Raw genomic sequence first — 26,868 nt, forward strand, 5'->3', positions numbered from 1 at the left:
CTGCTAGTGTGCTGAGACCATCTTCTCTCATATTGACCAATGTTATCTGATTGTTTCCTTGTACTCTCCAGTCTGTGCGTCTGTATCCACCTGTTATCTCTTGTCTCTTGTCTTACTTAGATTGTAAGCTATTTGGGGAAGTGACCAGGGACAGTTGCAGACTAAAAGCCCAATGCTGTTAAAAATATTGAGTTCCTACAATATAAATTGTCTTCAGTTGGACTTTAGGGCACTCAGCATCTTGAAGGAGGATCATACTAGTAGGTTTTTTTTTTTTGCATAATGCCACTTGTTTAGCAGCTGACAAGCCTTCACTGTAATTTATTAACTGTAATTTATTAACTTCTTTCCCTGTGAGATTCCTTTGACTTCATCTGAAATACCAGAGAAACTCTTTTCTGCCTCCATTTTACACCTATTACTACTGAGGTTGTCTTGTGAACTCTCTAATCATTTTTCTGTGAAAATGAAGATGAAAATATCCGTCAGAAGCTGTTAATGCTTCTCTTTAACTGGCTGAGAGATCACTGAGCACATTGGCTTCCTAGCAGTATTAATTCTTTTTGGATTAGGGATTGGAAATGGAAATTTAACCCTAGTCTCCAGTACAACAGTAAAGAGCAGAATTAATAAGCAACAGGGATGTACTACTTGTTAACAGATTACTTGATTTCCTAACCATTAGCTGTTTGTCTGGGTGCTGTACATTGCTTGCTATTTAGTTGTGGGTTTTATTTTCTCTACCTTCATTACTATACGTGGAGTGAAAGTTTTTTTTCAAATATAGTGAACCACCTACCTTTATTAGAAAGGAAAGGCAAACATTTATAATAATTTCATTTGTCATTAAAATTATGTTTCTGTAATAGATTAAATTTAATGAGGTATTTAATACATATGCTCTATTTGAAATAGACAAGCCACATTCTGATAAGCTTAAAATATCATAGTTCTAAAACCACACTCTGCTCCATTAAGACTGTTTACTAAAATAAAATTTCATTCTTAAAAACTACACTAATATTGTAAGAAAGTCTCACAATATGTATGCTTTATTGTACTGTCTCCATCCCTGTGATGATGTTAATTTAAAATACTACCATTAACAGTGCAGCTAAAACTGCAATTGCTAATAGCAGACATGCCTATCTTTCAGTAAAATATGTGATATTGCAGGGTTTTTTTAGAATAAGATGATATGGTGAATGTATAGTAGCAGTTACAATTCCTGGCTAATATTATGGTTGGAAAAGTAATGCCTGCTATAGTTAAGGTTGCAAAATAGTTTTGACTGCAAATTCTCATAACTTTGCAAAACATTCACAGTTTTAGATTTGAAATTTTCCATGCTTGGTTTCTGTCAAAAGATAATGTTTTCTCTCTGACATGCTACAGCTATGTTAGGGCTCAATATTGCAAAATAATGAACACTTCCTGAGAGGTACTATAAGTGGCTCCAGCTTTAGTGTTGAGTAGGAGTTAAGGGATGTTAAGTACTTCTCAGAAGGCTCAGCACAATGCAGAATCAAGCCTTTAGAGTCATCACTGTATATAAGTCATTTATATTATTCCTTGTGCTGTGGGGTATCTTGCAGTTGTCTATGCTGGATTCCATTTGCCATTGTATTACTCACTTGTGTTAGGTCTGTAGCCTGTCAAAATTGTCCATCATCTTGATTAACTAAATAATTTTGTATAAACGGCATGTTTTTTGCATCCTCACTGTTCACTCCATCTTCCCAGTTAAACATTATATTGTGTTTTTAAGGCTGAGCCCGCATTAGAAGAAGGTCCTCATAGCTATGGGAGTCCCCAGAGGCATCCTGACCTACTCATCCAAAATACCTCTTGTGGTCCCTTTGAAATCAAGGCCACAGTGAAAGAGGTGCCATGTTTTGGAAGGATACATTGTGCACTACCAGTGCACATTTCTTCTCTCCCTTCTTAATAAGGGTGTGCAAAGATTTTATGTGTAAGAATGCAGAGTAACGGAAGCTTTTCTAGCTATTGAACACCTCGGTACTGAATTTTCTGCATGCTGAATTCTGACCGTTCATTTCTTGACCTCTTTTCAGTCAATGATGGGAAATTTTACTTCACATCCTGTGGTTACTAAGTTTCCTTAATAGCCTCTTGAGAGAGGTTTTGCCAAGCACATTGAAAAAGATTAAGTTAATTATCCCGTTTCCTTGACTCTTTCATTTAATCCAACGGAGTTTAAAAAGGCATGATTTTCCTTCACAAAATCATGTTGGTTTGTTCCTATCATATATCATCCAGTTACTGTGTAATGCTATTCAACAATTTTCTCAAACTTCATAGAGTTAACATTTACTAGTCCATGTAATTTCTGGGATTTACCTTAGCTTGTGTATTTTATTTTGCATTCTTCTGGTATAGTAGCTGTTTTTAAAAAACAAATTATATATTTTTGTTAGCAGTCATTCATCAGTTCAGAAGGAATGAACTTGGATGAAATACCCTTTGGGTTTAGTGATTTATTGCAATTTAATTTCTCGGGTTGTTCCAAGCTGTGGCACCTGCTGGCTTTATTTGTTTTTGATATCATGTTGGAGGCATTGATTTGGGAGGAAGGATGGGGGGGAGGGGAAGAGGAAGTCTAAATTATTTCCTTCTCCATCCAAATTATTTCGAATATCTTTATTTAAAACAGTTTCCCTCCCATTTTACAGTTTTGTGAAAGTGCTTAAGGATTGGCAAAAATCCTTTTTCTCTCTTTTATAAAGTGTAGAGCATTAACTGATCCTCTGTAGGAATTATGGGGAAAGAGAAGAAAGGGAAATCTCTTCTTTACATATCAAATATATTTTAAAATTATGTTTTACCTATTAATGCAAATTCCTCATAGAGCTTTCAGACAATCACAATCAATCTCATTAAAATGAAACTAATTAAAATCACAGACCATATGCACATCTCGTTCTTGGGTTTCAAAAGCAACCAAAGAGTGTGTGGATATCTGGTCTGTAAAAACCAAGAAGTTCCCCAGGTGAGCATCTTTGTGTACCATTGACTAGGCTTCAGCAGCTGACTTCTAGAACCGAGATAATTTCAGGAATCCAATAGAGATCAATGAGACCCCTTAGGAATAGGGCTGATCAGAAATTCTTGAAAGTTGCCATATAGTACTAAAATTTGCCAACATGTTTTCCATTTTCCAACCATCTCTGTTAAGAAACCAACAATCACAACAAGACCTATGTATTGGTAGCATACAGCTTTCTACTTGCTCTATGAAACACAGAAGAGGAGGATATTAATTTGCTGCTGGCTTATGATGGCAAAAAAAGTGATATCCCTTGTGCCAGCTCAGATATTCCGTATAGTTCATTGTGAGGGTGAAGGCGATGCTGCACCCACTTGCTTCAAGGCGGGGAGTTGAGTCACACATTTTGAAACTCTTTGCAGGTGTAAAAGACCTATTAGGTTTTCTGACTTACCCCCTGCCATTGCAAGATGTTCCCGGCAATGCATTCACTACTATTTTGTCCAGTTTAATATTGAATGGTCCCAATTATGGCTCTTCCCAATCTAATAGGCCTCACTGTTAAGAAATTTTAGTTACTCTTGTACTTTGTAGCTTCCTAGTAACATTGCTGTAAAGGTTGATTTGACTTGTGTTTGCATATATTCAAGCAAAAATTGGTAACTTTACAAACCAAAAATATTCTGGACTTATTAAAGGGTCTGTATTCCCCATGCTGTCCTTATGCAATGTTCTATTTTAATATTTTTAGTATTTAAATTATATTTTTCTATTTTGATTCTTTATCTTTGCTTGCTTTCTGCCTTACTTTATTTGTACCTCCTCTTGCTCTTTGCTCTGTTTATTTGATTGTTTTGTTTGTTTTTCAAAACATCATTTGGTTCATTTTAGTTCAAGTGCTAGGCACATCTGCTTGGTTATGATCTGTTTGTAGTTCAATGGAAAACTGTATCAAGAGCCCAGGGAGTTCTCGCAGTTCGGGGATCCTGGAAAGGTGAGAACTCTTCAGGGATGTTCTTGCATCTTGTTCTAGCTTTGCTACTTCTTTCAAGCCTTTACAGTTGGAAGCTGCAGTTAAAAACTTTGCCTGTCTCTCCTAAGGCTGATATAATTTGTGCACAAAAGGAGCATTGATTTTGACAATCAGCATTTGGAGAGGGGAACAATATACATTACATTTGATTTTAGAAATGGTTACCATTGCCTATACTGGAATTTTGCTTATATTATTTTTTTGTATTTGCCTCTTCCTTCCTTCCCCTCCCCCCAATTCATTTTATGTTTCCTTTAAAAGAAAACTGTGCCTATAGTGCTGATCCCAGAAACCTGGAAGAATCACATATAATAATCCTTTCTCAGAATTCAAATTATTAATTATAGGGTGAAATGTGTTTTAAGTCCTGGTATTTTAAAAATATGAGATAAATTCAGGTCTCACTTATACTGTTGTGACTCTTGAATAACTGCACCGAAATTGACAGAGTTACACTGAACTGATGCTAGCATAACTAAGAGTTTTATTTGGCTCCACACTTATTGGTAAAATTAAAATTAGCTATTCAGTGCCAGGTGATGGAGCATATACATGGGGTATCTGCAGAGTTTGGGGCTGGTGCCTAAACCATTTTACAAGGATCAAATCCCATTCTTCTGGCAGAACAACTGTAGAGAAATCTCTGCCAAAGAACTTCATGGAGATTTCTGCCTCAACCCTACATCCTGTTCCAGAGTACATGGTGTGTGCTAGGAGTGTGGCAGGGTGCAGCTCATACTCCACTGGGGTAATCTAATTTGAAAACTTTACACTAGTGGCATAATACAAAGCTCCTCCTCATGCCATGACCAGGTGACACAGGATCAGAGAACTGGCAGTGGCTTCCTAATGTGCATCCCACCCTCAACCTCCTCATCTTCAGGCTCTGTTCAGCGGCAGCTGAGAATCCAACCTATATAGCCTACTCTGAAAAGGTTCAGTTTCTTGACTTATTGATGAGCTGTAGCTTCCTTTTCTCATCTGTAGACAAGCATGTAAAAAGGGGATACCTGCCAATTGTCTCTTCAGTTCTGTTCCCAGAGACCCACATGACACTGCTTGGATCTGGATTAGGGTCACCAGGAAATCTTCCAATTCTGTGGGAGCTCTCCTTGGTTTCCTGGGTCTCCAACATTGGCCTGTATTTTCCATGCCATATGTTGGTTAAATCTGGTATAGAAATCGGTGCAGGATGCTCCCTTTAATGTAGATATGGATTTCCAATTCTGAAAAACAAAGCCACAAAAGTTATTTATTTACAGTAACTTGAGACACTACAGTCCTGGTAAGTGAAAAAATGTTGTCTTCGATTGGAACTTGGATCTTCTATATAACAGCTGGTCCAGGAGTGATTTTTTTCGTACATACTGGGATTAGATGTTCAGTTATAACTAAAAGGAAACTGATCTGATTAACTGACCATGCTCATTTTAAAAACAAGTGGGTGCTCAGAGTAATTGCCTCATTGTGCTAAAATTGTTAATGATACAGCAGAAGATGAAAAAGCTGATACAGTGGACCCTACTTTTAAGAGAAAATAACAGATTTTACCATAAGGTTTTCCTTTTCTGGCTTACATTTTTCCAGCACTACAGAGACATTTGAGTTACAGGGAACCATTTTATGTACAGTAGACAGATATTTATGGTTCATAATAAACTGTCGTTGCTGCTTAGACCTTGATTTACAGTATTTGTTTTCAGATATGCTGTACTAAATTTTGCTAGGAGACACTGGCACATTGATTACCTTTAGTTTGCAGGTCAACTGGGACTGTGTTCTGCTTATAGAGAAATAGGACATTACAGTAAAGGTTTCTGAGATAGAGATCATTTTAAAATACAAGAGACTTATTTATCTACGTGCAAATCTACCAACAATGACACACAAGCATGTTCCCGTTTAGCAGCAAATGAAAAAAATATTGATTGTCCCTGAAGTATGTCATTTGGCATTTTGCATCAGAGCACTTAAAAACCTTTTACTTGAACAGAAGTAGAAACACAGAGTGCATTAAATGCATTTTTCTTCTTTAATGGCATATATTCTTCCAGAACATTAGGGTATACAGTGGGCTAAGATTATGCAAATTAAGAGTAATTATGTCATTTAACACTCTTTCTTGCCATTTTTCTTGCATACCTGTTGTAAATCCCCTGCTATAAACAATTTTGAACCAGTTATTATCTTTTTGTTGCAACTGTTCATTTTTCCCCTCTCCTGTTATATTATGTAAGAACAAATTAGGCTGCTTTTGTATTGGTAATAATCAGTTATTCATCACAGTGTAGCAACTTTCCAGAAAAATTATCACTAAGAAGTTTTCCAGCTAGGTGAAGCTGAAGGCTTATGGTTATGTCTCAGAAGCTTATAATAATAAGGTAAATAACAAGCTGTATATTAAATAGATAAAAATGCAAAAACTTAGGCCACCTTCCAACCCCTACACCCAGTTATGTTGAATGGGTTTTGTCCTGAATACACGTAATGCTTCTTAATGGGAAAGTAATAATGATACATGGGAAATAGTATTACTAGCTAAAAAAAGAGCCATTTTGGTAATGAATCATTTATTTCAATTCAGTTATGGATTGTATATGCTGGGGAGGAATGTAAGGAACTTGGAGGCTGCTGAGTTTACCTCAATTACTATTCTTGGAAATCATATTTATAAAGAAAAATAAAAGTAGTAACTTGATAACTTTTTAGATAATTTTTATCAGATACACATAAATATTTTTTAACTTTGGATTTCTAATGAGCAAACCAAGAAGAAATTGGAATGACCCAATTTTGAGCTCAGATACTCTTGTTTGTACCACCAAAATAGAATAATGTTTGTTTGTAAGGTGAATAGTGCCTGTAAGAGCATTGCATGCCAAAAATGTGTTAGAACAACTACCTTAGCATGTCTACATAATGATCTGCAAAATGGGTCATGGTTTGACCAAGAGTGGGATAGTATTAGCCAACCAATTTATTTATCCTACTGGCTAAAAGAAGCATGTGAGGGAAACATTTGTTCATTGTATTCTATATGCATGGTGAAATAAACAATACCCATTAACTTCCTCCACTGCCTATACACAGTAAATATGATTACATCCATCTTTCAGATATGGTCATCTGGATTTAAATAAAAAAAAGTCTCATGCAATTACTGTCAGAGATGGGAAAAGGTGTGCATATGGGAAGTCTAATATTTATGAACTCATCCCCTAAAACCAAAACATATCATGTCTTCAAAGATTCATATTTGAATCTCTGAATATAATCTAAACACATTCCTGAAATATTTTTTCATTGTATCTCTTTCAGACCACTATGCCTGAGAAAAAGCAGCAGAATGGAAAGTGTTTATGCCTAAAATGAAAGGGCTGTAGCATTTTATGTCATAACTCAAAGTGAAGTGTGACATGCTGTCTGTTTGACTATGACAAATAATTACTTGCTGTAACATGAGTTGCATCTCATTGATAATCATACTACACACCACTGGATGTTGTAAAATTAAATGCTTTTTCAGACATTCTTGATTTCAGTAAGCATGATGACCAGAGGGTTGGGTTTTAGGTGAGTAGACGGAAGTACTTTGTCAAACCAACTCTGTTTGAACTGCCAATCTAAATAAAAATATTGCAAATATACTCATCAGACTATAACATCGCAATATCATGAAGCTGTATCATACTATGAGAATTTTATATCACAACATGATGCTGTTTGTGACACATCATCATTATGTCACAATGCCAAACAAAAAATCCCTGCACTTCAGTAGCCCGTCCTTAAAACATAAGCTAGCAGGCTGCTTCCCGCTTGGTGAAACAATGATAATGAATGGAACAAGGTAATACCATGTCACAGAACATATAGAAATGACAGAGTAGCCTGTGCTGGTGGGAGAGTGGCACTATCACTTAGAAAAGTTAGATGCCTGCAAGTCACCAGGGCCTGATGAAATGCATCCTAGAATACTCAAGGAGTTAATAGAGGAGGTATCTGAGCCTCTAGCTATTATCTTTGGGAAATCATGGGAGACGGGGGAGATTCCAGAAGACTGGAAGGGGGCAAATATAGTGCCCATCTATAAAAAGGGAAATAAAAACAACCCAGGAAACTACAGACCAGTTAGTTTAACTTCTGTGCCAGGGAAGATAATGGAGCAGGTAATTAAAGAAATCAACTGCAAACACTTGGAAGGTGGTAAGGTGATAGGGAATAGCCAGCATGAATTTGTAAAGAACAAATCGTGTCAAACTAATCTGATAGCATTCTTTGATAGGATAACGAGCCTTGTGGATAAGGGAGAAGCGGTGGATGTGATATACCTAGACTTTAGTAAGGTATTTGATACGGTCTCATATGATATTCTTATAGATAAACTAGGAAAGTACAATTTAGATGGGGCTACTATAAGGTGGGTGCATAACTGGCTGGATAACCGTACTCAGAGAGTAGTTATTAATGGCTCCCAATCCTGCTGGAAAGGTATAACAAGTGGGGTTCCGCAGGGGTCTGTTTTGGGACTGGCTCTGTTCAATATCTTCATCAACGATTTAGATGTTGGCATAGAAAGGACGCTTATTAAGTTTGCGGACGATACCAAACTAGGAGGGATTGCAACTGCTTTGGAGGACAGGGTCAAAATTCAAAATGATCTGGACAAATTGGAGAAATGGTCCGAGGTAAACAGGATGAAGTTCAATAAAGATACATGCAAAGTGCTCCACTTAGGAAGGAACAATCAGTTTCACACATACAGAATGGGAAGAGACTGTCTAGGAAGGAGTATGGCAGAAAGAGACCTAGGGGTCATAGTAGACCACAAGCTTAATATGAATCAACAGTGTGATACTGTTGCAAAAAAAGCAAACGTGATTCTGGGATGCATTAACAGGTGTGTTGTAAACAAGACACGAGAAGTCATTCTTCCGCTTTACTCTGCACTGATTAGGTCTCAACTGGAGTATTGTGTCCAGTTCTGGGCACCACATTTCAAGAAAGATGTGGAGAAATTGGAGAGGGTCCAGAGAAGAGCAACAAGAATGATTAAAGGTCTTGAGAACATGACCTATGAAGGAAGGCTGAAGGAATTGGGTTTGTTTAGTTTGGAAAAGAGAAGACTGAGAGGGGACATGATAGCAGTTTTCAGGTATCTGAAAGGGTGTCATCAGGAGGAGGGAGGAAACTTGTTCACCTTAGCCTCCAATGATAGAACAAGAAGCAATGGGCTTAAACTGCAGCAAGGGAGATTTAGGTTGGACATTAGGAAAAATTTCCTAACTGTCAGGGTAGTTAAACACTGGAATAGATTGCCTAGGGAAGTTGTGAAATCTCCATCTCTGGAGATATTTAAGAGTAGGTTAGATAAATATCTATTAGGGATGGTCTAGACAGTATTTGGTCCTTCCATGAGGGCAGGGGACTGGACTCGATGACCTCTCGAGGTCCCTTCCAGTCCTAGAGTCTATGAGTCTATCAGTCTATATGTGAAAGAAAGAATAGAGTTAAATACAGTAAAAATCTTAAATGAACCAAACTGTACCATGGAATCCCTATAGATAGAAATTCCATGCCAGAATAAGAAGAGTATAGCAGTAGGAATATACTACTGACTACCTGACCAGGATGGTGACAGTGATTTATGAAATGCTCAGGGAGATTAAAAAGGCTGCAAAAAGAGAAAACCCAATAATAATGGGGGATTTCAACTATCTCCATGTTGACTGGATACATGTCACCTCAGCATGGGATGCAGAGATAAAATGTCTAGACACCATTAATGAGTGCTTCCTGGAGCAGCTAGTCCTGGAACCCACAAGGGAAGAGAACTTGATTTATTCCTAAGTGTGCGCAGGATCTGGTCCAAGTGGTAACTATAGCTGAACCACTCAGTCATGTCAACCATAATGTAATTAAATTTAACATCCTTGTAGGGGCAAAATTACCAGAGAAAACTACCACAGTAACATTTAATGTCTAAAAGGAGAACTATATAACAATGAGGACTTTAGATAAAGGGAAATTAAAAGGAACAGTTACAAGAGTGAAATGCCTGAAAGCTGCATCGATTTAAAAAAAACAACAACACTATAATAGAGGCTCAAACTAAATGTACATACCAAATTAAAAAAAAAAAAGTAAGGGGACTGAAAAATCCCACCATGGTGAAACAGCTGAGTAAAAGAGGCAATGGGAGACAAAAATACATCTTTAGAAAGGGGAAGTCAAACCCTACCAAGGAAACTAGAAAGGAGCATAAACTCTGGCACGTCAAATGTAAAAGTGTAATGAGGCAGGGCAAAACAGAATTTGAAGAGCAATTACTTAAGGACACAAAAACTAACAGAAAAAATATTTAAAGTCCATCAGAAGGTGGAAGCCTACCAAACAATCAGTGAGGCCAGTGGATGATCAAGGGGCTAAAAAAAACACCCAAGGAAGACAAGGCTGTTGTAGAGAAGCTAAATGAATTCTTTGCATCGGTCTTCACTGCAGAGGATGTGAGGGAGATCCCCACACCTGAATCATTCTTTTTATGTGACAACTCTGGGGAACTGCTCCAGATTGAGATGTCGATAGAAGAGGTTTGGGAACAAATTGATAAATTAAGCAGTAATAGGTCACCAGAACCAGATAGTATTCACCTAAGAGCTCTGAAGGAACTCAAATATGAAATTGCAGAATTGTGTGTGATGGGTTGGATCACAGAAAACCCCTTGGGAACTGACAACTGCTGTGCTGAAACGACTTCTAACCTGTTTTCCCTGCCAGTTTGGGACTCCAGAACTTTACCTTATTTGAACCAGACATGCTTGCTTGCTGCAAACACAGACCCAGGTCTGAACCATGTCCCTTAAACACTGCAGGCTTAACTGAAAACAGCTTAAGAAGTGTTCCTGTCTCCAACATTCAATGGGGTCCAAACCCCAAATAAATCTGTTTTACCCCATATAAAGCTTATACAGGGTAAACTCATCAATTGTTCACCCTCTGTAATACTGATAGAGAGATATGCACAGCTGTTTGTCCCCCCCTCGGTATTAATACATATTCTCGGTGAATTAATAAGTAAAAAGTGACTTTATTAAATATGAAAAGTAGGATTTAAGTGGTTCCAAGTAATAACAAACAGAACAAAGTGAATTAACAAGCAAAATAATATAAAACATGCAAGTCTAAACCTAATACAGTAAGAAAGTGATTACAGATGAAATCTCACCCTCAGAGATGTTCCAGTATGTTTCTTTTACAGACTAGCCTCCTCCTAATTTGGGTCCAGCAATCACTCACACCCCTCGTGGTCACTGTTCTTTGTTCCAGTTTCTTTCAGGTATCCTTTGGGGGTGAAGAGGCCAGCTCCCTCCACTCTCCTATGCAAAATCCGGCTCTGAGATGGAGTTTTGGAGTCACATGGGCAAGTCACATGTCCGTGCATGACTCTGCTTTTACAGGCAGCAGCCACTGCCCACATGCTATCTTGAATGTCTCCAGGAAGACTTCTTATCAGGATTGGAGTCTTCCAAGATCCATTGCCAGTTAAGTGTTTCTTGACTGGGCACTTAATTTGCATATTCCTTTCTCAAGCTGACTAAATGCTTTACTAAGGCAATTTAAACGAGTAGACAGCCAATATTCATAACTTCAAATACAAAAATGAGACATGCATACAAATAGGATGAATATATTCAGGAGAACATAACCTTTACAGAGATATGTTACGTGGCATATGAAGCATAAAACATATTCCAATTGTGTCATGTATACATTCATAAGCTTATTCCCATAAAGCATTATGGGGTGCAATGTCACACTGTAGTATTTAACCTATTATTTAAATCAGCCTCTCCACTAGATGACTAGAGGATAGATAATATGGCACTAATTTTGTAAAAAGGCTCCAGAAGCAATCCTGGCAATTATAGGCTAGTAAGCCTAACTTCAATACTAGGCAAATTGGTTGCAATTATAATAAAGATCAGACTTATCAGACACCTAGATGAACAGATTACATTGGAGAAGAGTCAACGTGGCTTTTGTAAAGGGAAATCATGGCTCACCCATCTATTAGACTTTTTTGAGGGTGTCAACAGAATGTGACACTTGGGTTTTCAGATTTATTTGGGCATAAGCATCTGAAGAAGCGAGGTTTTTTACTTACGAAATCTTATGCCCAAATAAATCTGTTAGTCTTTAAGGTGCCACTGGAACCCTTGTTGTTTTTGTGGCTACAGACTAACACGGCTACCCCCTGATACTTGGGTTTTCAGAATGCTTTTGACAAGGCCCCTCATTACAGTCTCTGAAGCAAATTAAGCAGTCATGGGATAAGAGTGAAGATCCTCTCATGGATCAGTAACTGGTTAAAAGATAGGAAACAAAGGGTAGAAATAAATGGTTAATTTTCACTGTGGAGAGAGGTAAATAGTAGGATCCCCCAAGGATCGGTACTGAGACAGCATTATTTAACATATTCTTAAGTGGTCTGGGAAAGGGGGTAAACAGTGAGGTGTCAATGTGTCCAGTTAATTCAAATTTACTCAAGATAGTTAAGACCAAATCCTGACTGCAAAGAGTTATGAAGGAATCTCACAAACTGGGTGACCAGACATCAAAATAGCAGATGAAATTCAGTGTTTATAAATGCAAAATAATGCACATTAGAAAACATAATCCCAACTGTACATACAAAGTGTTGGGGTCTAAATCAGCTGTTACTACTCAAGAAAGAGCTCTTGGAATCATTGTGGATAATTCTCTGAAAACATTTGCTCAATCTGCAGTGGCAATCAAAAAAGCTAAGAAAATGATAGGAACATTAGGAAAGGGATAGATAATGAGGGACTAAATATCATAATGCCACTGTATGAATCTCTGGTATGCCCACACCTTGAATACTGCATGCATTTCTGTTCATCCCATTTCAAAAAAAGATATATTAGAATTGGAAAAAGTAAAGAAAAGAGCAACAAAAATGATACGGGATATGGAACAGCTTCCATATGAAGATAAGTAAAAAGACTGGGATTGTTCAGGTTGGAAAAGAGAGAACTAAGGGTGCGGGGGAATATGATTGAGGTGTATTAAATCATGAATAGTGTACGGAAAATGAATAAGGAAGTGTTATTTACTCCTTCACATAGCAGAAGAACCAAGGGTCTCCCAATGAAATTAATAGTGAGTTAGTGTAAAAGAACACAAGGAAGTACTTCTTCATACGGCACAGTCAACCTATGAAACTCATTGCCAGTGAATGTTTTTCTGTTCATTCTCTCTGAAGCATCTGTCACTGGCCACCGTTGAAAAACAGGATATTGAGCTAGGTGGACCATTAGTTTGACCCAGTATGATCATTCTTGTATTTTTATAGAACTAATACTCTCCTCTCTACTCCAATGATGGGCTTCTTCGGTAATTCTGTGGTGACATTGCTTACTCGTCAGCTTGGGATCCTACAGCAGAGGATTCTTCATTATTTGGCACTACTTTTGCCATTAAGTAGGTCTTCTGCTATTTTCTCTTGATTTATGGAATATAGGTTTTACTGAGCTGGAGTCATAATATGATGGCATTTACACTGCAGTGTTACCATGTTTTCAGATTGTATGAATGTTCTAGATTCATTAGACTTTGCAGATAAATAGTATGCCTGACTCTCTTGAAATTTGCTTATCACTAATTTACAGATGATCAATGTAAAAGTTATATAATATTTAAAGTTACATGTTGATATGTATGATATATTTGGTTTATTTTGTCTTGAAACATCTATGATGGGATAATATACCAGAGTATTTATTGCCACTTTCTCCCTTAGAAATTTAGTGTGTCAGATAATGTTGTTCCTCATAGCTGAAACTGTTTGAGTGTGACACAGAGACCCTCTGGGGCCAATGGTGAAAGTGTTCACTGTTCTTTACAAGAACTCTTGCCTTGACTTGACCCAGTACACCTACTATACCAGTGTCATAGTGTTGATCCATGAAGGATAGCATGTACTGAAAGCTTGTAGCTTCTTGATACTCATCATCTCTGCAAGATGAGTGTACAGGTAATATTTTAGAACTAATGCAACTGTATTGAAAACTATGCCTTATGGTCTTGGAATGAAATGAGTCACCAGAGAATCATATATCTTGGTGATAGCCCATTCAAGTGGAGGTGGTTGACACTCCTCCCAGGCTAGCCAATTATGTAATGTATTACTCAACTGTCCTTATGTTTTCTGTGTTGTTGTAACGATGAACGGCCATACTGGGTCAGTCCAAAGGCCCGTCAAGCCCAGTATCCTGTCCTCTGACAATGGCCAACAGCAGGTGCCCCAAATGGAATGAACAGAAAGGTTATCAAGTGATCCATGCCTTGTCACCCAATCTCAGCTTCTGGCAAACAGAGGCTAGGGACACCATTTCTGCCCTTCCTGGCTAATAGCCATTGATGGAACTATCTTCCATGAAAATAGCTAGCTCCCTTTTGAACCCTGTTATAGTATTGGCCTTCACAACACCCTCTAGCAAGGAGTTCTAGAAGTTGACAGTATGCTGCGTGCAAAAATACTTCCTTGTGTTGGTTTTAAACCTGCTACCTATTAATTTCATTTGGTGACCTCTTGTTCTTGTATTATGAGAAGGAATAAAAACACTTCCTTATTTACTTTCTCTATACCACTCATGATTTTATAGATCTCTATCATATTCCCCCTTATTCACCTCTTTTCCAAGCTGAAAAGTCCCAGTCTTATTAATCTCTCCTCATATGGAAGTCCTTTTTTGGTGGCCCCTTTCTAATTCCAATATATCTTTTTTGAGATGGGTGACCACATCTGTACGTAGTATTCAAGGTGTGGGCATACAATGGATTTATATAGAGGCAATATGATAGTTTCTGTCTTATCATCTATCCCTTTCTTGATGATTCCCAACATTCTGTTCGCTTTTTTGACTGCCACTGCACATTGAGGGGATGATTTCAGAAAACTATCCACAATGACTCCAAGATCCCTTTCTTGAGTGGTAACAGCTAATTTAGACCCCATTGTTGTATATGTATAGTTAGGATTATGTTTTCCAATGTGCATTACTTTGCATTTATCAACATTACATTTCATCCGCCATTTTGTTGCCCTATCACCCAGTTTTGTGCGATCCTTTTGTAGCTCTTCACAGTCTGCCTTGGACTTAACTATCTTGAGTAGTTTTGTATCAGCTGCAAATTTTGCCACCTCACTGTTTACCCTTGAAGAGTCAATGGAAAACCATCAAAGATAACCTATAAACATCAAAACAACTTGGAGGTTACATAATGGTACATTATAAGAGATAGGGGATTGCCCTATCTGGGAATGAAGACAAAAAACTTATTCATCATATCACAGAGTAGAGAAAGACCCTCTGCATCCATTCACCTTAGGAGACATCTTGTTGAGCAGGGGTGTTTCATGAAAGATTGGCTCCTGGCTCCTGAGAAGCCAATCAGCTCTGCAAAAGACTGAACTTTGAGTGGGGAAATCTACTTTATTAGATAGGAAAGGTAACTATTAATAAGTATAGTCCCTAATTCTGATTTTATGAGCTCATTTTGTATTGTAACCATCTGTTTCCATCACCTCTCTTGTTTCTAGTGTAATCGCTATCCTTTCTTATAACAAACCTTCTTATGATTCATTATAAGTGCTCACAAGCACTTTGTGTTTATAGAAGAGTGGTGATTTAAGGTAAAACTGGTATACTGTGGTGCATTGTTCCTTTGGGAGCAGAGGATCTGGGATTCCTGTAAGTAGTCAGTGTCTTCATATCACAAGTGAATGCTTCAAGGGGACTTGGGGGCTGGAGCACACCTATTAATAACTTGCAAAGCAAAGAAAGAACATAGCCCAGAGCTGAGTGCTTGAATGACTGAAAGGCTGATGGTGTTAGGGAGCTGATGTCCAGCCACATAGACAAGACTCCATCTTGCTACATGTAGGGAGTAACAAGGTAACTCACTGCCATGGCTATCCTGAGATCCGTCACAGTGAGTATGGACTAAAAGAGGAGTTTGCATAACCTGGCACATGATTCACCTGAGTCTGTGAAATTGATCTGTCTTAAATTTGCCAAAGGGATACAATCAGACTAAAGAGCAGGTTATGCTTCTTTTAATCTGAAAATTTTTCTAAACTTGAAATAGGCATAAATGTAAGAATAGGAATGGGCAGGATTCAAACTCTGCATCTACAACGATTTAACAAGTCAAGTGGAAAGTATATTTGCATATACCAGTTCCCTGACATAGCATAAATATTGGCAAAGTATGGGATGGCATTATGTTTTGTAAGAAAAGACATGAAGAAGATTAAAGTTATTATCTGAAGCAAATATCTGTGAATCCAGATGCTTCAAATGAAGATTAAAGAGATTTATGTTGTGCAATATTTAAGTAAAATAATCTACTTTAACAAGGAAATTTTTCATCTGACTTTAATGATGAAAATACATGATGGTTCTGATGGTGATTTTTTGGAAGGAGATTAAATAGAAGAATATAGAAATACATTTGACATGGAATAGTCGTAGGGAATTTTGACAGTGTAAATCAGTGTTACTGAATGCAATTTTGTTGAAGGTTAGAGCATGGTATATTCTCACCTCAGTGCAGGGTCATTTATTATATACCCATATATTTTTAAAGTGCTAAAATTGCTAAATACTTATACATGTCAAAAATACCTTGTTTTTTCATCTTGGACATAAGTAACAGAGTATTCCGTCTTGTTTTGGTCATTCTGCTGTAATTTAATCTACTTGGTTAAAAATCAAGACACTTTTTATTTAAAGTAAACTATCAGAAACATTCTGATGAGCTTGCAAAGCGTATTGGCTGCTTCAGAGTGAGCTCTCACTTTGCGCCCCAATTTCGTTAAAAAGAGATAAATTTTTCCAATCACTTTGAACATGTTTTTAAAAGGCAGTTTCTTTTAACATTTGTTGCAATGGCTACAAAGTCTGTAGACAGAAAAATGCAAGGCTTGAGAGCAATAGGCTTGAGAGCCTGAGCTCCAGCCAGAGCCAGAGCATGCACGCTGCTGTTTTTAGCATGCTAGCTTTAACCTCGCTAGCATACGTCTAAATGTATGCTTTCACAATTGGGTCGAAGATTTAGAAGGTAGAGCACACTGCAATATTTTGCATATAATGGGCTATTCAGGAGAAATAGTTTACTATAACTACTAAGAATGTTTGTGTGCTTGTTTATAGCAAAGGATTCATTATAGAACAGGGGTAGCCAACCTATGGCACGTGTGCCGAAGGCGGCACACGAGCTGATTTTCAGTGGCACTCACACTGCCCGAGTCCTGACCACCAGTCCAAGAGTCTCTGCATTTTAATTTAATTTTAAATGAAACTTCTTACACGTTTTAAAAACCTTGTTTACTTTACATACAACGATAGTTTAGTTATATATTATAGACTTATAGAAAGAGACCTTCTAAAAACATTAAAATGTATTACTGGTACGCGAAACCTTAAATTAGAGTGAATAAATGAAGACTCAGCACACCAATTCTGAAAGGTTGCCGACCCCGTTGAAGAATATTATCTTCCGAGGTTATTTTCCCCCTTGCAAGTATGAGGAAAACTAGTGAAGAACATTTTGAGCTATGAGCTATTAATCATTTATCCTGAGTATGGAGCCATTCAAGCCTGGGCCACACTTAAAGTTTTCCCAGCATAGCCATGTTGGTTAGGAGTATGAAAAAATCTTTCTTGTTTTCTAGGAGATTCCAGCTGTTATTACCCGAGTCTTTCCTCCCCTACTGAGTGACTGGCCTCTACCAATTTAATTACTTTTATCCTAAGGACAAAACCAATCATTCCTTGATGGAACATGTTTCATCCCTCACAGCATCCCTACAGTGAGAGAATATACCTCATGACTGGTCTCTTGTTTATGGAAACAATTCTAAGTTATAATTTTTTATATATATATTTTTTGGCTGAATACGTACAAGTTCTGTTTAAACCAATGGGAACTGTGAGCTCTCATTAGCTCTAAAAATTACACCTTTAATGTATTGTCCTTCCAGTGCAGGCAGGACCCCTTCACACTCTGTTACTGGGTTGCTTTCTGTACATAAAACTGCTGAATGCAGTGTTCTCAAAATGAAGTAAATATTAAGTTAAAAATAGGATTGTTATTAAATGTAGGTGAGGCATTCAGTAATGTCATTCTAGAGATAAAGTCTATAATCCTATTATACAATGGGAGCCAAATCCTGTTCTTTGAAAGAAAGAGTTGCAAGTGAAAAATGCTATGGCATCATTACACATTATTAGAGCAGCAGCCTTTTTTCTTCACTTTCTGGCTATTATTGATGTTTATATGGCAAGTCTTCTTTCCTGCACAATGTTTTCATCTCATTCTATAGAGTATCTAGCCATTTTGGCTCCATCTCACATTCTCTCACTCATTTGTCATGTACAATATGCTTTGTTCTTCCTTCCAAATATTGACCTAGAATCATTGTTTAATCTGCCTCATCACAGGCTTAACTAAAGCACAGTTATATCATTTCTAGAAGGCATGCCACCAGCCAACAAACTGCAACCCACCCTGTTTTTTAAATCCTTTTGCACTCAAATGGGTTAAAAAATAATTTCTGCTTTGGTAATCCAATTTGGAAGTTAATCCAAATGGCAATTAGGGCATAATTTTAAGCAATCAATTTGCCAAATTAAAAAAATGTTGCAGGGCAGGCATACCACATTAGTTGTTGGGGGTGTTATCATCCTATGGCCAAGTCCAAATAACCACTCTTCTGACCAGGATGGTATGAACTAATGGTCAGAGAGGCTGTCCTTAGATTCAGGGCAGCATGACCTAATGGCCAGTGTCAATAGGATGGCTCTTCCAAGCAGGGCAGTACGGCCTAGCATCCAGAGCCAGTAGGACTGCCTTTCTTGCGCAATGACGTATGGCCTAGTAGCCTACCTTTGTTCTGAGGCCCTGTAGCTCAGGACAGTATGACACAGTGGCTAAAGTCAGGAGGATCACTCTTCTGTCAGGGCAGTATGGCCTAGCAGCCAGAGTTAGTAGGACCACCCTTGAGCGCATGGCAGTATGGCCTAGTGGCCAAAGGGGTGGGGGACACCATCTAGGAGTGGTGGTTGAGATAGAGAAACCAGGGCACTCCCTAATCCACTGGGTTCTAACCCGTGGCCCTAGCAGTGGTGAGCCTATCTGCCACTGAGTCAGCAGGGATACTTTTGAAACATGCTACCTCTGTTCCCAGTACCACAACTGGATCAACGTCTGTCTTCCTGCTCCATAGCCCACAGGTCCTCTGTTCCCTGAGATAGTCGACAGGTGAAATTCACAACAACTCCTTCTCATTATGGGCTTCCACGGACAGTAAGGTATTCGCCTGGGTCTCAGCAGGCCTGGCCTCCATGGTCTGGGGCTCCGACAGCTCCCAGGCAGGAGCAGGGACAGCTCCAGGCACCAGCACAGCAAGCGTGTGCCTGGGGCAGCAAGCCGCAGGGAGCCACGTGCTGGTTGCCGTAAAAGGCGGCAGTCAGGCAGCCTTTGGTGGCATGCTTGCGGGAGATCCATGTGCCGCTGAAGGCCACCTGACAGCTGTGCTTGTTGGCAGCAAAAAACATAGAGCTACCCTGGGCAGAAGCCTGCAATGCATGTCCACTCTACTTCCTGGTCAGGGCAGACTGAGCTGAGCTGCTCCCTTTTATACTGTAAAAAAAGCAAAGAGTGCTGAGGGATCTTATAGACTAACAGACATATTGGAGCATGAGCTCTCGTGGGTGAATACCCAGTTCGTTGGGTGCATGTAGTGGAAATTTCTGGAATTTGACTTTGCTGGTCAAATCTTGTGCCCTTACTCAGGCAAAAGTCCTATTTGAATTCTGTGGGAGTTGCAAGTGCTCAGCACCAGTCAGAATTTGTAACCCAGTAGAATTTCACTGTATGGTTAAGTGTTTTGATGTTCGGGGCTTAATCCTGTGAGATGCTAGGGAAAGTGTGTGAGTTCAGGATGCACAGAGCCTCAAAAGAAATACTAAGGCCTTACTGAAGAGTTTTTAATTAAAGAGCAGTCAGTGCATCATGAAAAATTGTGAAAATGATAGATTTTGTTAATTGCAATTGTTGAAGTAGTACAGGAAACTGAAATCTAAAGAAACAAGATCAAAGTTTCATTCATATGTCCTCAGTAATACAAAAGTGTCAGGAAGTATACAGAAAATGCATTATACAAATTGTAAGTAGAATTGGTTCTAAATAAAATGTTTTTGTAAGGTTCCTCCAAGCTGGTAGCATAGAACTATATTAATGAGTATGCATATGTCAGTCAAATTAAAATAATGCTTTGCGTTATGTACATGACCTGAATAATTAAATAAAAATGTTTGTACAGTGCTCTGAACATGCAGATTTCTGCATAAGTTCTGTTGCAAGTATAATTATTAATAATAATTAAATGCAAAAAAGTGCACTTTAATAGTCTTTAATTAAATGATCATATACTATTTCTCAAATAATACAGTGTTTCCAGCAAAGTTAGATACAGTACCGTCCATATATGTATCTAAAATAAAATGTGATTATGAAATCAAGCATAATGGATCAAATGTCAAACTTCAGCTATTTTTTACTCCAATACTAATAAAAAGAAACCTAGAGACAGAGAGCAAGCCTGGCAAATTTCATTCCAAAATAGTTTCTGAAAGTGAAAAATGGGATTGTGATGATAAATCCCAGATATAGCTGTTATTTGCATGGATATACAAGGTTGTACTGGAGACTTCTGCCCTTCTGCGTCCATGTGTAGAGGCAATCCACAACTGCAGACTCTGTACTGAAATGGGTAAAAAGGAAGCTGAACCGTTCGTCCCTGCCTCCTAGCCTCGTGCACTGGCAGGCTGAGCTGGCCAAACGTGGGGGCTAAGAGCCACAACACACTGCATGTTGGACAACTCCTGGAAGCATTATTTCATTTCCCCCACCACTGAAATAAAGCCATCTCTGTGGTCAAACATGACAACAGTTTAATAATGTACAGAAACATTACAAGAAAAAGCATGTATAAAACATCCTTGATAGAAAAATCAGAATCCCCATCCCTCCCTCCAATTACACAGGCAGATCAGCCAATTTCTCATTTTATAAACGTGCTGTATGGAGTCTTGTGGATTTTAATGACAGTATTCAACAAGTAGTTACACAATGTGAATAAGAATGGCAGAATCTGGCCCCCAACATGCAGACTCATAGCTGCTAATATTTAGGTTAGAGCAGGGGTTTTCAAACTGTGGGTTGGGACCCCAAAGTGGGTTGGGACTGGGTTTTAATGGGGTCACTAGGGCTGGTGTTAGACTTGATCGGGCCCGGGGCCAAAGTCCAAGCCCAAGCCCCACCACCCAGGGTCAAAGCTGAAGCCCAAGGACTAAAGCCCTGGGTGGTGGGGCCCAGGCTTCAGACCTGGGCAGTGGGGCTCAGCTTACAGGCCCCCTTCCAGGGCTGAAGCCCTTGGGCTTTGACTCCTCTGCTCAGGGTGGTGGGGTTCAAGTTTTGGCTTTGGTCCCTCACCCAGTGTGGCAGGGGTCAGGTGGCTTCAGGCTTTGTCCCCACCCTGACCCCAGCTCCTCGGGTTGTGTAGTAATTATAGTTGTCAGAAGGGAGTCAGGTGCAATGAAGTTTGAGAACTGCTGGAGTTAGAGAAATAGGTATTTGAATGTACCTTGATTAAATTTACCTAAATAAAGATACATCAGAGACTAAACACAATTATTTGTAACCTGAAAATTTATTTTAATGCTAAGACTTATCTATATTCATTTATTTAAATGGCACAACTTGTTAACAAATTCTGACAGAAAATAGCTAAAATAAAAACTGAGGGAATAGTATGTTATATCCGTATGGACTTGTACTCTGGAAGATGTTTGTCTAGAGTCACTGACCATCTGTTTCATGGAGTTATGCCAAAAATTTTTACTGTAGATTTAGGTGCTTGATGCGAGCTAATAAATAACCAGGCAATTATTGCACCATCCTCTTCAAGTAAACTGTAAATATGAGCTTCTGAGCATTTCTGAAGATAAAAAATGCGTAATAAAATGTTTGCCATAAGTAAATCTTTTAGAGATACTGCAGCTTTAATGACTCTTGTTTTGGTTGCTTGTACCTAATTTATCTCTGATGTAATTCAGCTGACTTAATATATTACACCAGGTATAAATTTGGCCCTCCAATAGTTGGAGTCTATTTTCCTTTTCATGGGCTAAAGCCTGGCCACTGTTCAAAGCCCAAATGAAGAGATCTCATGCAGGAGAGCGCTATGGGAGGTTGCATTCTTGTTCTCAGAGGACTTGTAAGGTAGTTGATGTAGTCTCAGGAGCACAGTAGCCTATGGCAGAAGCCTCATACCTCTGCTGATATACAAGTTCTCCAGAACTTCCTGTTGGCATGGATTCACTATTTACTGTCCCTCCCTTTCCCCATCTCCATATGTTCCCTGTCTAAAACAGACACCTGCAGAGTTTAGCTCCAGTATGAGGTATGTTTGTGTGGTGGAGATATTCCCCCTCCTGTGCAAGCTTATATATTGGACTTTACATGGCTGCAGAGTATTGGGGGATGAATAGGATTTGACCTTATATGTTTGAAAAACTACTTTTTATGCCAGCTGGAGACATGCATGCCTATCAAGAGGTGATACACTTCGGTCATAAACAGATAAGAAAAGTTAATAGCACAGAAGTACTTTATATCTCTTTGACTGTAAAGGGTTAACAAGAACAGTGAGCCTGGCTGTCACTTGACCAGAGGACGAATCAGAGGACAGGGTACTTTCAAATCTTGAGGGAGGGAAGTTTTTGTGCTGTTAGTTTTGGTTGTTGTTCACCCTGGGGGCTCAGAGGGACCAGACGTGCAACCAAGTTTCTCTCCAATCTCCCTGAAACAGGTTCTTATAAGTTCAGAATAGTGAGTACTAGATAGATAAAGCGAGTTAGGCTTATGGTTGTTTTCTTTATTTGCAAATGTGTATTTGGTTGGAAGGAGTTCAAATTGGTATTTTGCTGAAAAGATTTTAATTTGTATTTGTATACTTAGGCTGGGAGGGTATTCCCAGTGTCTATAGCTGAAAGACCCTGTACCTATTCCATTTTAAATTTACAAAGATAATTTTTACTGTTTTTCCTTCTTTAATTAAAAGCTTTTCTTGTTTAAAGAACCTGATTGTTTTTTTATTCTGGTGAGACCCCAGGAGACTGAGTCTGGATTCACCAGGGAATTGGTGGGGAGAAAGGAGGGAAGAGGGAGAGAGAGGCTGATTTCTCTCTGTGCCAGGATTACTTTCTCTCTCAGGGAGAATCTGGGAGGAGAAGACAGAAGGAGGGGGGGAAGGTGCATTTTCCTCTCTGTTTCAGGATTCAAGGAGTTTGAATCACAGTGATCTTCCAGGGTAACCCAGGGAGGGGAAGGCTGGGAGAGGCAACGGTGAAGGAAAGGGTTTACTTTCCTTGTGTTAAGATCCAGAGGGACTGGGTCTTGGGGGTCCCCGGGCAAGGTTTTGGGGGAACCAGAGTGTACCAGGCACTGGAATTCCTGGTTGGTGGCAGCGCTACGGGTACTAAACTGGTAATTGAGCTTAGAGGAATTCATGCTGGTACCCCATCTTGTGGACGCTAAGGTTCAGAGTGGGGAATTATACCATGACAACTTCTTAATTACCTACTATGATTATCCCATCACAATTGCCAGAGTTGGGCCAGAAAAGCTGCTACATGTCACAGCATGGTATTCTCATAACAAAATAAGAACATAAGAATAACCATACTGGATCAGTTCAATGGTCCATCTAGCCTAGTATCCTGTTTTCTGACAGTGACCAATGCCAGGTGCTTCAGAGTAATGAACAGAACAGGGTTATTATTGCATGATCCATCCCCTGTCATCCACTCCCATCAGCGCTCCGGGGGGGTGGGGCTGTGTGCTCTGGCAGATCAACCCGAGTTCGATATAATGCGGTTTCACCTATAATGTGGTAAGATTTTTTGGCTACCAAGGACAGCGTTATATCAGGGTAGAGGTGTATATCTTTTCTGAAATGGAGTAACCAAAACTGCACACAGTATTTAAGGTGTAGGCAGACAATGGCTTTATATAGAGGCATTATGAGATTTTCTGTCGTATTATCTATTCATTTTCAATGGTAGCTAACATTCTGTTAGCTTTTTGGATTGCTGCAAAAAACTTAAAACAGTGTAATAGAATTTCTGGTATGGTACTTTGACTATTTGAGAATTTGGGGCAAAGGAACACACATTTAAAACAATTAAGTTATTTAACTGTAAACGTTGCTTACTGTATAATGCCTGTTTCAAGAGAATGTCTAAGACATGGATTAAGTCTACCTATGTTGTACCATATAGTCGATGGAATTAAACATGCTCTAATACTTATTTGCAGTGTAATGCCAGTCTTTAAAATCCACTATGTACATATTTTATGCAGCCTACAACTCATCTCTGCAGAATCAGTCCCTTATGCTATAACATTTCCAGGTAATTATTAGACAATTTATAATATGTATAAATACAAATGGTCAGCATCTATAGGCTTTTTCTCAACAGTTCCTTTCTATTCAGACAACAAAGAGGGCCAAATTTTGGCTGACCTGCATGGGTGCCCTTCCCCTACTTGTGCAGCCATTATACCACATACTGAATTCCCTGAGCAGCAGTAGACACCCTGAAAGGGGAGAAATAGTGCATAGTCATACCTTATCTTTCTGCACTGCTTGTGAGATGCAGCTAGCAAAGCAGAAATTCATGCTGTGCTCACAAAGGCTGTATAAGAACCTCTTCTGAGTGCCCATTGTTACACCATCATAGCCATCCTGCCTGCCATTGTGCTTGTCAGATAGGATAGCTACAGGGACTTGAGCTTGTGTGCTTTGACTTCGCACACAGCACAAGCAGGGGCTGTGTCTTGGAAAGCCACAATACAAACCTGTATATTTCCTGAATCCATATATACACAGAAATGGAGTTGTTATAGTCTAATGGATAAATATTGTTCAACAATATCTAGAAACTTCAGTGTTAGGTTTGAAACCGAGTCCTTACTATTCCTTCTTCCTTATGTCACCAATATTTGTTTTATTTTTATTCATTTCACCATGAAACATAATAAAAGAAAACCTAACCCAGGCCCTAGGGCCCCTTAATAAAGAAATATAAGAGGAACTCAAAGGCACAAATGACAGCAAGCCAACAATCTTCATAAAGAAAGCCGGTCCCTAAAACTGAAATTTCCTTATCTGAACACCGCCAAAAAACCCACATTCCCACCAGAGCCTCAGACCTCCCCAGACACCTGCCCAAATAGTTGGACTTTTCAGTATACTCTAAAGGTCAACAACCAATTAGGGCTGTTTCAGACTAATCAGAAGAATGAATTCCATAGCTGACGTCCCTCTTTAAGAGTACCAATCTTCTCTTCCATATCCCATGAGAGTACCAGCTTGAGGACCGCTAAACTGTTGAACAAACTCTTCAGAAGAGAGACAATTTATCAGGTTTGCTAAGTGATGTGGTTTGCTGGCAGTGCAGTGTAGTGTTACTTTACGAAACCTGGTATTGGCACATTCCAGGCACATTGACACATTACTTCGGGATTGTACCTCTGTGTCCAATACTACATTACAATCAGAGGGCCTGAGACTAGTGAATGGACTTTCAAAACAAATGAAAGGTGTAGCTTTTCTGTCAGTTCTCTGAGCTCTCTTTGTGGGGAAATTCAATGTATGTGTTTCTTGTGACTAATGTTAGGGGCCAAACTCTACTTCCAGTAAAACCTGTAAACCCTACTGAAATCAAATCAGCTACACAGATTTAGCTGACAACAGAGTTTGTCCATAAGTGTTTAATTTGGCTGTGATGCTGGTGATTATGTATTAAGGGGAAACACCACCCTTTTATATTTTTTAATACATTCGTCTATAGTGTGTGATTTCCACGAGTACCTCTTTTGTGTCCAGCACGTGGATATTTAGAGGAACTACCTGTGATCTATAGTTAAAGTACAATAGTGAGAGTCTGGCTACCTGGGTTCTATACTTGGGTTGGCTACAGACAGTTTGTGCTGTAGAGCAAGCCACTTAATCTGTGCATAACTTTTCTCTTGTGTAAAATAGAGAAAAAAATACTCCCCAAGTCCTTGGTATTTTGTGAGGCTAAATTCTGTTGTGCTTGGAGATCTTGAGGATACATCATATGGTGAGGTGTTTACATCGCCTTGTTAGTCATCTGCGGGTCATTTGAACCACCTCAGCATATACTAAGTTGCTCTTTCCTTTTGTCATGATGTATTTCCCATATTCCTTTCAACACTGCCTGTTCTACCACCTCATTCTTTAAGTGGAATTACTATAAATTCCTTTTGCTCTATGGAAGAATACCAGAGTGATACAAGTCAGGCTGCCTTGTCATTTGCATATTTTTGTCTAACCAACTTACAACCAGCTATTAACATGCCACTGGCTGAGGCATTCTGCCATTTGCCCACTGAATTTAACACAAAACATGTGTTAAGGAAAAGTTATACACAGAGTACTGTACGCTAACTTCAAGAAGTTGCCCACACATACATTACTGTGTTTCTATGGCCAGTTTTGTCTCCTTAGTTAGCACCCCAAACAGGGCAAAACCAGAGAACTGCAGGTTCAGCAGGTGCAGTTCTAATGTATGGAATGGGCAGGCTCAAGTCCACATCACCAACTTGCAGGAGAGAAGAGATCCACAGGTTTCCCTGTGCCCAAACAGCT

General features: G+C 38.9%; 2 protein-coding genes across 4 annotated transcripts in view; one reads left to right on the top strand and one right to left on the bottom strand.

The window, feature by feature from the left end:
• KHDRBS2 (KH RNA binding domain containing, signal transduction associated 2) overlaps positions 1–26,868 on the top strand; it is a 694,643-nt gene that overhangs the window by 242,730 nt on the left and 425,045 nt on the right. The gene's annotated exons all lie outside the window — the stretch shown is intronic.
• Positions 1–26,868, bottom strand: part of LOC127049743 (uncharacterized) — a 412,642-nt gene that overhangs the window by 223,673 nt on the left and 162,101 nt on the right. The window lies entirely within an intron of this gene.

This window comes from Gopherus flavomarginatus, chromosome 4 (assembly GCF_025201925.1).
Source record: "Gopherus flavomarginatus isolate rGopFla2 chromosome 4, rGopFla2.mat.asm, whole genome shotgun sequence".
Taxonomy (NCBI): Eukaryota; Metazoa; Chordata; order Testudines; family Testudinidae; genus Gopherus; species Gopherus flavomarginatus.